The 9,027-nt window shown below is 45.1% G+C and overlaps 1 pseudogene; it reads right to left on the bottom strand.

The window, feature by feature from the left end:
* Positions 1-8,039: 8,039 nt before the first annotated feature.
* LOC115300455 lies at positions 8,040-8,149 on the bottom strand (annotated as a pseudogene).
* Between the last annotated feature and the right edge of the window lie 878 nt (positions 8,150-9,027).

Raw genomic sequence — 9,027 nt, 5'->3', positions numbered from 1 at the left:
GAAAATACCAACTTACAGGATAAACTTCCACTTGCCCCGAGCGGGGATAAGCAGAAGGAGAAACGCATCTGGCTCATCACGCTCGCGCTGCGAACACCTGAGACCAAGAAAAAAAAACGTGAGTGTGTCCGGAGAACAGACACACGACATATTTGGAAACAGAACTCCAAATGCAGGCTGAATGATTAATAGTAATAATGGAGGCCAAAGTGCTATGCAAGGCTGTGCAAAGACATCTCTAAGGTGTTGAAAGAAAAAAAACCATCAGCCCCAATTTTATATCCATAAAAACATCCTTCAAAATGAGGGTGGACCAAAGAGGACACCCAGATGGCCAACAGGCACATGAAATGATGCTCAGCGTCACTCAGCATCGGGGAAATACAAATCAAAACCACACGCGATACCACCTCACACCCGTCAGAGTGGCTAAAATGAACAAATCAGGAGACTACAGATGCTGGCGAGGGTGTGGAGAGATGGGCACCCTCCTGCACTGCTGGTGGGAATGTAAACTCTTGCAGGTGCTCTGGAAAGCAGTGTGGAGGCTCCTCAAAAAATTAACAATAGAACTCCCCTATGACCCAGCAACAGCACTGCTGGGGATTTACCCAAAGGATACAGAAGTGCTGATGCATAGGGGCACATGTACCCCAATGTTCATAGCGGCACTTTCTACCATAGCCAAATCATGGAAAGAGCCTAAATGCCCATCACCTGATGAGCGGATCAAGAAGATGTGGTGTATATATACAATGGAGTACTACATGGCAATGAAATCTGGCCATTTGTAACAACATGGATGGAACTCGAGGGTGTCATGCTAAGTGTCATAAGTCAGGCAGAGAAAGACAGATACCATATGTTTTCACTCATAAGTGGAACAGGAGAAACTTAACAGAGGACCATGGGGGAGGAGAAGGGGGAAAAATAGTTGGAGAGATGGAGGGAGGCAAACCATGAGAGACTCTTGAATACTGAGAACAAACTGAGAGCTGAGGGGGGAGGGGGCAGGAGAGGGGGGGTGCTGGTCATGGAGGAGGGCACTTGTGTGGATGGGCACTGGGTGTTGTATGGAAACCAACTTGACAATAAACTATAAAAGAAAAAAAACAAAAAAAATGAGGGTGGAATGTATTTCATTTTCAGGCAAACAAAAGCAGGGAGAATTTGTTGCCAGCCATCCTGCAATGCTAAGGGATGCTCAAGGACATGCTTTGGGCTGGAGGAAAATGACCCTTGATGGGAGCTTGGACCTCCAGGAGGAAATAAAGAGCACCGGAAACAGTAAGTAAGATTCCGCCTTCTTCTTACAACTTACTTAAACGCTATTAACTATTTAAAGTAATAATAACAATGTTAGAGGAGGGCTATTAATGCGTGTTGAAGGAACAGATATGACAATCATATGGGAAGGGTGATGGGTAACGGAATTTTTTTTTTAAGTTGGAGGAAAAAACAGGACACCGCGTTTAAATAAACATGTGGACAACTCTTAAAAGGTGTTTTGCAACAAAACCGGAGCTGGGACAGGAGGAGGTAATAAGAGAAGGGTGGAGTTTTTGTTCTTGTTGTTGTTGTTTAAGTTTACTTATTTATTTTATCAACAGGAGAATGCAAGCAGGGGAGGGGCAGAGAGAGAGAGGGAGAGGGAGAGAATCCCAAGCAGGCTCCTTGCTGTCAGCGCAGAGCCTGACGTGGCTCTTGGTCTCATGAACTGTGAGATCGTGTCCTGAGCCAAAATCAAGAGTCGGCTGGACGCTTGACGGACTGAGTCACCAGGTGCCCATATTTTTCTTTTTTAAGAGGGGAGAAGAGCGAGCACATTTAGATGCTTTAGGGGATGATTCACCGGAGAGGGGGAAGGTGATAGCCTGGGGAGATTTCTGGGAGGTCAGTGCTCGGCAGGTTTGGGGAAGGCAGGGGGGCTGAGGGGCTGTCCCACAGGAAGGCAGAGTCTTAGGAGGATGTGCTTGGGGCCCTGGGACGTGTGGCGGGTTTGGTGGGTTCGACGGCTCAGCGGAGCAGGACAACGCCTTCAGCCGGGAGGGAGGGTGGGGACCAGGGCAGGCTGTACTGGGGTCTTGGGGACTGTGCCAGCCACTTTGGAACTGCATGACTGCCCAGTGGCAGTGAGCACCCATTCGAGGTCTGTGGTCACCAAGGGGACAGCAGCCATGTGGTCACTGGCTTTCTTCCAGACTGCAGTTCCTGCGTGCTAATGAAGAGTGGGCAGGGGGTGGAGTGAACCCCGTGGTAGCCTTGCCCGGCAAGGGTGACAACAATGCCTCAGAGAAAAAGGGAGCCTGTGTGCAGCATGGTGTTTCCAACAGTGACCACGTAACTTAAGGTAGGTAAGAGGGGAAAGGAAGAGCCTGCAGGGGTGAGGAGCAACGAGGAGAGACAGAACTCACAGTTGAAGGTCTCCAGAGGATCTAAGTATTGTTGAAGTCAGGATGCTCTGCATAGAGGATGAGCTTAAACAAAAAGGAGGGGGTCCAGGAACGCAGTCAGCACCTCCGCCGTGGGCTCCCGCCCGTCCATCTCCCCCATCCGCTCCCTTCCTTCTACCTTAGCCCGTCCCAGCCACCCCAGCCTCATTTGACCCCTTTCTCCTTTGCAAGCGGCTGAGGGCACCTATGCCACGGGGCTGCAAGCTCACAGTGCCCTGGGTCCTGGAAGTTCACACACTCACCTCTTCCCTCCTGCACGTCTCTGCTCCAATATCATTTTCTTGGCACCCCAGACTCAATCATCTTATTTAAAATTGCTCTCTGTATTTAAGAGTCTCTTATGGTTTGTCTCCCTCACTTTTTAAAATTATTTTTGCTTCCCTTCTCTTACGTTCATCTGTTTTGTATCTTAAATTCCACATATGAGTGAAATCATACTTGCCTTTCTCTAACTGACTTATTTTGCTTCGCATAATATACTCCAGTTCCATCCATGTTGCAAGTGGCAAGGTTTCATTCTTTTGCATTGCTGAGAGTATGTAGTGTATATATGAGTATATATTGTGTGTATACACACCACATATACACACATCCCACTTATCCACTCATCTGTCAATGGACATTGGGGCTCCTTCCATACTTTGACTATTGTCAGTAGGGCTGCTATAAACATGGGGTGCATGTGCCCCTTTGAATCAGCAGAGCCAGGAGCCTGCTTCAGATTCTGTGTCTCACTCTCTCTTTTTGCTCCTCCCCTGCTTGCACTCTCTCTGCCTCTCAAAAATAAATAAACATTAAAAATTTTTAAAATATTTTAGTAACATTTTACTACGGAAATTTCAAAATATACAATATACAGAACCATATGACGAATCTTTGTGCGTCACTCAGTATCTGTAACTGTCAGTTTCTGGGGAGATTGGGCCCATGTTTCCCATCTACTTCTCCCAGACATCATAGTGTCCCATCTATAGACATTCCAGCCTATGCCTCTAAAATATAAGGACTGTTTTAAAAATATATAATTACAATATTATTATCACATATTAAAAATTACCATCAACTTCTTTTTTAAAAATCTGCTTATTTGAGGGCACCTGAGTGGCTCAGTTTATTAAGCATCAACTCTTGGTTTCAGCTCAGGTCATCATCTCTTGATGATGCTCTTGTGAGCTCGTGCCTCATGCTGGGCTCTACGCTGATAGCACGGAATCTGCCTGGGATTCTGTCTTTCCGTCTCTCAACAAAAAGAAATAAACTTTTAAAATAAAATAAAATTCATTTATTTATGAGTAAGTAATCTCTATACCCAACATGGGGCTCAAACTCATGGCCCCCAAGATCAAGAGTCACATGCTTCTCCAACTAAGCAGGCCAGGTGCCCCAACATCAGTTTCTTAATATCATTCCATATCAGTCAGTATTTTTTTTTCAAGTGAAGAACATTCTCTTTTATTTTATTTTTTTTTAATATAGTTTATTGTTAAATTGGCTTATATCCAACACCCAGGGCTCATCCCAAGAAGTGCCCTCCTCAATGCCCATCACCCGTTTCCCACTCTCTCCCACCTCCCATCCACCCTCAGTTTGCTCTCTGTATTTAAGAGTCTCTTGTGGTTTGCCTCCCTTCCTCTCTGTTTGTATCTATTTTTCCCCCTCCCTTCCCCCATGGTCTTCTGTTAAGTTTCTCAAGATCCCATATGAGTGAAAACATATGACATCTGTCTTTCTCTGACTGCCAGTCAGTATTTTAATTTCCAATTGTCTCATCATTTTGATTTGCTGGAATCAGGGTCCATACAACATGCAATTGCTTATTATACTCCTTAAGTTGCTTAATCTGTAGGTTCTCTTTTCATCTACTTTGTCATTTTTTTCTTTGAAATTAATTTGTTAAGGAAAATCAAGTTGTGTTTCTTACAGCTCTTACCAGAGTTTGGATTTTGCAAATTACATCCCATAGTGTTGTGTGACATGTTCATTTTGCTTGCTAATTGTCAGAAAGACTCACTATTTTTCTTTAATTTATTTGAGACAGAGAGAGAGCGCGTGCATGTACTCTAACACAAGAAGGGCAGAGGGGGAGAGAATCCATGCTCAACTTGGAGCCCAACATGGGGCTCGATCCCCTGGTCCTGGAATCATAACCTAAGCCAAAATCAAGAGTTGGACCCTCAACTGACTAAGCCACCCAGGCGCCCCCAAGACTCACTACTTTTAAAATGGTGATTTTACTCAAATTAATCTACAAATTTGATGAAATTCCAGTAAAATTTTTGATTTCTTTTTTTTTTTTTTATGGTTGTAGAAAAACTGACCCTAAAATTTATAGTAAGAGTGAGTGGCCAGGAAGAGTCCAGACAGTGGAAAAGGAGGCGAGGCACTGTCCTTACCAGGTATCAAGAGCTGCTCTATATTTGAAACATGTGAAACATTGTAACAGTGGTTCAGGGGAGTCCAAATAGACCGATTGAACAGAATAAAGAGGAAGTTCGAGTGAGACAAGAGTTGATGTTACAAATCAAAGAGAAAAGGATGAAGCATTCAATAAATAAAACCGTCTTTCTGCAAGGAAAAAGAAGTTGAGTAGATGTGAAAAGGCAAAGCTATAAAATTATTAGAAGAAAAACAGGAGACTATAAAAGACACCAAATGTGCAAAGATAAGCCACAGACAAGAGAAAACATCTTCAATTTACTTTTTTTTTTTTTTGAGGATTGGCATCCAAAATAAAAAAAAGAAAGAAACTCCTATTAATGAAGAAGAGAAAGATGAACCACCAAATAGTAAACAAGCAAAGAATATATAGGTCATTTCTTAGCATATTGAACTCCAAACAACTAATAAGTATATAAAAATGCTCAGCCTCATCAGTAATTAGGGAACAGCATATGAAAATTATACTGAGCATCATTTCATCCCTAAAGACGAGGGGGGAAATTATTGAGTCTGGTCAATAGCCAGTCTGGACAAAGATGTGGGACTATGGGTCACAGTACCGTGCCCGTGGGCATGTAAACTGATAAAATTGTTTTTGGAAAGTGAATTGCAAATTCCCACTAGAGTTGAAGACAGGTGTTCCTTACGCGCCATGCATCTCTCATATGCCAGCCCTGTGCCCCCGGGGGTTGAGCTTAACAGGCTGCGATGCCCTTGGGCTTGGGTTCACCAGCGGGCAGCCTGGCATGAGGTCAGAAAGGAGAGAAGGGCACCTGGTTGGGTCAGTCGGAGGAGCGTGCAGTTCCTGATCCTGGGGTTGGGAGTTTGAGCCCCATGTTGGGTGTAGAGAGTACTTAAAATTAAATCTTAAAAAAAAAGAGAGTGAAAGAAAGAAGGAGAGTGGTCAGGGACACCCCCAGCCAGCTGAATTCTCTGAAGATGGCCATCTCTACACAGTTTCTTTCTTTCCTAATTCTAGCAGGCATTCCTTTCCACATATATCCCTTTGTCTTCGTAGTGGTAATAGCTCATCTGCTACCAGCCCCCGAAGTGTTGCCCTGTCCCTGACGATTTCCTAGTGACCTGTCCTCACATTGTAAGTAGGTCCTCTAGGAAACCCTCCACGAGATAGTCTCTTCTACAGGCGCCATCTCCTTCTGCCAGGATTCCGCCTGAAATACCCTTGAACCCAGGAGTCTGCCTCTCAGTGTTCTCCCTGGAGATGCGCTAAGGTGCGGTCTCAGGCTGGGGTGGTGCACAAGAATATGAATTGCAGCCCTGTTTGTAATAGAAAGAGTAGAAGTGATCTACCTGTCCTGTAGGAAGAGAAGAGATAAACATGATGTGGTTTGTTCCCGGAATGGAATGCAATGTAGAAGTTAAAAGGAATGAACCGGAAGATCCCGCCTCATGTCTGTTGGGATGGCTCCTATCAAGAAAACAAAAATAAAAACCAACAGAAAATGGTAAGTGTTGACAAGGGTGTGGAAAGCTGGAACCCACTGTGCACTGTTGCTGGGACTGTAAGATGGTGCTGCCACTATGGGAAAAACAGTCTAACAGTTCTTTAAAAAGTTAAAAATAGAATTATCACATGGTCCAGCAATTCTACCTCTGGGTACACACCCAGAAGGATTGACAGCAGAGTCTCAGGGAGATATTTGTGCACCATTGCTATGGATTGACTGTTTATGTCCCCTCAAAATTCCTATGTGGAAACCTGGTCCCCAGGGTGAGAGTATCAGGAGGTGGGGCCTAAGAAGTGATTAGGTTGTGAGGGTGAGGCCCTCACGAGTGAGATCAGTGCCCTCATGAAAGACCCAGAGAGCTTGGATGCCTGGGCAGCTCAGTCACTTAAGCATCAGACTCTTTGTTTTGGCTCAGGTCAGGATCTCACGGTCTGGGGGACTGAGCCCAGTGTCGGGCTCTGTGCCGACAGTGTGGACCCTGCTTGGGATTCTCGGTCTCTCCCTCTCTCTGTCCCTTCCCTGCTTGTACTCTCTCTTTCTCTCAAAATAAATAAATAAACTTTTAAAAATACTAAAAAAAAAAAAACAAACCCAGAGAGCTCCCTGGCCCCTTCCACCAGGTACGTGCTGAGAAGACACCATCAAGGAACCAAGGAGGAAGGCCTCACAGGACATGAACTTCACTGGCACCTCCCTCTCGGACTTCAGCCTCCAGAACTGTGAGGACTATGCTTCTGCTCCTAAGTCACCTAGTCCGTGGCATTTGGTTAGAACAGACAGACGAGCAGGCCCTCTGCGAGATGCTCGCACACCCATGCTCACAGCAGCACTAGTCACAACAGCCAAAAGATGAGGCAACCCAAGTGTCCATTGATGGCTGAATGGATAAACAAGATGCGGTATAGACGTACAACGGAATATTATTCAACCTTAAAAGGGAAGGAAACTCTGGGGGCGCCTGGGTGGCTCAGTTGGCATCGACTCTTAATTTTGGCTCAGGTCATGATCGCATGGTCATGGGGTCAAGCCCTGCATTGAAGCCTGCTTGGGATTCTCTGTCTACCTCTCTCTGCCCAAGGAATGGGTACAGTTTCAGCTTAGGGGGGGGAGGTGAGAAAGTTCTGGAGCTAGATGGTGATGATGGTTGTACCACATGAATGTTCCTGATACCATAGAAGTGTACACTTAAAAATGGTGAAGATGGTCAATTTTAGGGGCTCCTAAACATCCAACTTTGACTCAGGTCAGGATCTCACAGTTCGTGGTTTGAGCCCTGCATTAGGGTCTCTGCTGTCAGCACAGAGCCTGCTTTGGATTCTCTGTTCCCCTCTCTCTCTGCTTCTCCCCCAGTCTCTCTCTCAAAATAAATAAACTAAAAAAAGGGAGTCAATTATATGTTATATGTATTTTACAATTGTTAAAAAACCAAAATGTTGGGTGTAAAAAAGAGATTTCCACAAGGAACTTTACAATATGCTATTTATGTAAAATATCTCAATATTCAAAATGAATTTTATTGATGGTTGTGTGCACAGGTCATATTAGATGAACCATACAAATCTGTCACAGGAGGGGTGAAAACGGTCAAGTATGGCAATTTCATATAATTCAAACCTAATAAAAATACACACCTTGCCTGGTAACCCCAGGAGAGGGGTGACTTTGGAAGAAGGGTCAGGAGAGGTAGCTTTAGCTCTCTCTCTGACATGTTATTTCTGAAATAAATAAATATTAAGCTGACCAGAACAGATACTACATTCGATCTTAGCCAAAAGGCCGAGAAGCAATTGAAATAAATAAATAAAATAAAGATCTGAAGCCAATGTGGCAAAATGTTGGCACTGCCGACCTTAATCATATAGACAGAAGCATCTACTGTTAATTTTCTATAAGTTGTCTGGGTTAACTGTGGAGACCATGTTTACTGAAAAGGAGTCCCTGTAGTGGGGAGGGGAGGGAGACACGGGGGCAGCGGTGAAAGGTTCAGGAAAGGGGAGGAAGGAAGCTGTGCCAAAGCCCATGGACAACAGGGCAAGGCTGTTCCTGGGATTGGGAGCCCGTGAGGACCAGCTGGTGTGGGGAAAAGACTGTGCCCACTGAATGTGAGGTGTCCACCGGGGTCTGAGTAGGAGGCAGCTTGAGCCAGTGGGGAGCTCTCTCCCTCCTTCAATTTCTGCTTTTCTGTTCCATCTGTGGATCTTGGTCCCCGGTTTTTGCCTGCTGGTTCATCCCTCAGCCCCCCGCGCCCCCCTCCCTGACCCTTCGTCTTGGCAGACCACGAAGCAGATATCTTTGTGCTCTCCCACCTGGACCCCTGACTTCTTTCCTTCTGCTGGGGGTCCCTCCCTCCCTCCATCGTTCCTTGTCTGTCTTCCTTCCTCCCAAGGCAACACATTAAAATCTAGCCTTGCTGACATACAATTCCCAGACCATACAATTCGCCCGTTCACAGTGGAGATTTCCATGGTTTTTGTATGTTCAGAGTTGTGCAACCATCATCACCATCAATTTTAAAACATTTTCATCACACCAAACAGAAACCTCGTGACCTTTGGCTGCCATTCACCATCTCCTCCCTCTTCCCAGCAAGCACTGTTCTTTCTGTTTCTGCATTTGCCTTGTTCTGGACGTTTTATACAAGTGGAGTCAGATAATACATGGTCTTT

Source organism: Suricata suricatta, chromosome 8, assembly GCF_006229205.1.
Source record: "Suricata suricatta isolate VVHF042 chromosome 8, meerkat_22Aug2017_6uvM2_HiC, whole genome shotgun sequence".
In the NCBI taxonomy this organism is placed as follows: domain Eukaryota; kingdom Metazoa; phylum Chordata; class Mammalia; order Carnivora; family Herpestidae; genus Suricata; species Suricata suricatta.
The sequence above is the reverse complement of the archived record's forward strand: the minus strand, read 5'-3'. Positions and strand labels throughout refer to the sequence as shown.